Below are 2,221 nucleotides of genomic sequence, written 5' to 3' on the forward strand. Positions count from 1 at the left end.
CTGCAAGACATTTAAATGCAAATTAACCTATTCACTGAGGCTGCAAATTGAATTGTATTTCTTGTTTCCTATTCCTTTAGCGCAACCTCAGCTTGTGTAACTAGGGACCCCCCCTCTGACTTTAATAAATAGCAAGGACAAAGCTGAAGACCGGCAGAGTGGGGTGGAGATGTACCTGCACGTCTCTTCCTACTCTCCTCGCAAGTAAAAAGAATTCTGACTGTGTGCCTTTCTTTCCTTGTTTTACAGCATTTTAGGTGTTACAGTAGACCTGACAAGTGTTGTCTGAATTGCTGCTGAAAATAGGTTCAGGAAAGGGCAGATTTTAGAGTCTGTGTACCATTACTTCAGCTAATGATTAGAATACCATTTTAGTTGACAATTATTTTAATAATCGATAAATGAGGATTTATTCTTTCAGCCCTAATGCTTCTCACTGTAATATTTAACGAATCACCGATGGGAATAGTAGTGAGTCACACTGAATGATTAAAACAATTCAGGACGATGAGACGATAAATAAAGAGATAAAAGTGCAAAGATGTCTGCCCTCGCACACAAAGCCTGCTTAGAGTCTGTTCCCAATACAGCTATTATTTAGTATTATTATAATTATTATCATAGTACTTGTAAGGGAATCCTGAGACGAGCCAACATACCATTTTTTGAGACATGCATGTGTATCACAAATACATGCAGACCTTTGTCATGAAAATGCTTTCCATTAGATTAGATTGGAAATCATTTCCTGGATTCAAATTGTGAATCGATTTAACTTTAAAGCACATTTTCAAGGAGTGTGATATACATGTGAACAATAGGAAAGTATGGAACCTCTCAGGGTGAACTATTTTCACCCTTTGTTTTACATTTGTTAATGATTTTAGAGTCTGTGACGTTTGGATTTAATGAACTCCACTGAGCCTCCCCTGTTTCAAAGAACCACTGTCACAATGGTAGCAGAAATAAATGGAATCTGACTGTAACAATGAGTCATCATTACCTGTATACTGGCTAAAATAACAGTTAAACGCAGCATCTAGTTTTGTAGCTTGGTTTATTTTGTGGTTTTGGGTGCAGTGGGTGTATATGGGGTGTGGTTCTTTGGTAGGCCACATCTTGTTTTCTTTTTTCTAAAAAGGTAAATTGATTTCACTTTACAACATTTTGTTTTTGCTTAACCTAAAAGGGAAACGCATGGATTGAAGAGTTTGAAGTCATGTATGGTGTTTTCTACAATAAGTTTTGATTATTGGTTTGGGTTGAATTTAAATATTTGTTTTTGTATTTATTGGTAAAAGTATTTCTTAATAGCTGTTCATTTAAAACAAATGGTGCACATCCTTTAAAAAAATAGTTTCTTCCAATTTAGTTCCACCTCTGAATAAGACGCATGTCTGCCATTGTTCTTGTTGGTGTGGTTTGGTTGATGTCCTGCATCAGAAAAAATGAAAGACTTGTTAGCTGAAAACTCTTTGAAACATGTTCTTCTTTTAACTGGTTTGGGTCCAACCTCCAAGACTGCTTGGCCTCCTGATGAGCACGTGACACTGACAGGAGTAGTAATAAATAAAAATTCTGAAAATGAACAAATCAAAGTATAATTTTTTATCTTTTTTTATCGTTTTTTTTTTTTTTTTACTTTTGTCAGTTTCCAGTTAATTCTCTGACCGTTTTTGTTTTTTCTTTTTTAATTGTCCACTCCTTAGTGCCCCTCTGAATATTTACACTTTATATCCAACTGAGGCTGTTTGCATCATTTGTTTAGATGTGTAACAGTGTTGTATAAGGATAAAAAAAATGAATAAAGTTAATTTTTCAAATCATAAAAGCTCAAACTCAATGAGAAACATCAGGTTTGATGCTCTTTTAGTGTATATAATTATATTAGAGCCCTGTGTCATTTTAACGGGTACGTTTTAGTGCTTGGCCACGGCACACTTTAACACAAGGTTTTTCTATTTTATTAGGTCTTTATTTTTAATAATTTTATCTTTATTTGCTTTATTTTATTTTTAGTTTTTTATACATCCTTAGTTTCGCATTAAACATTGTGTTGTGTGTTCTTTGTGTGCAGACAAGTTTTATACATGAGGCTCAGCATCAAAGGACTAATATTTCTTTTTTTATATATATTTTAGAGAATTCTACGGAGCCCCTCTGATGACATGGTCAAAAAAAATGTTTAATTGTGGCCACGAAGTAGTATTTCGTGCGCACG

At 34.4% G+C, this 2,221-nt stretch overlaps 1 protein-coding gene across 1 annotated transcript in view; it reads right to left on the reverse strand.

Annotated features, from left to right (window-relative positions):
- The window catches only part of lrrc34 (leucine rich repeat containing 34), a 9,381-nt gene that overhangs the window by 6,215 nt on the left and 945 nt on the right, over positions 1 to 2,221 (reverse strand). The gene's annotated exons all lie outside the window — the stretch shown is intronic.

Source organism: Cyprinodon variegatus, unplaced genomic scaffold (assembly GCF_000732505.1).
Source record: "Cyprinodon variegatus isolate N-32 unplaced genomic scaffold, C_variegatus-1.0 Scaffold41, whole genome shotgun sequence".
Lineage (NCBI taxonomy): Eukaryota > Metazoa > Chordata > Actinopteri > Cyprinodontiformes > Cyprinodontidae > Cyprinodon > Cyprinodon variegatus.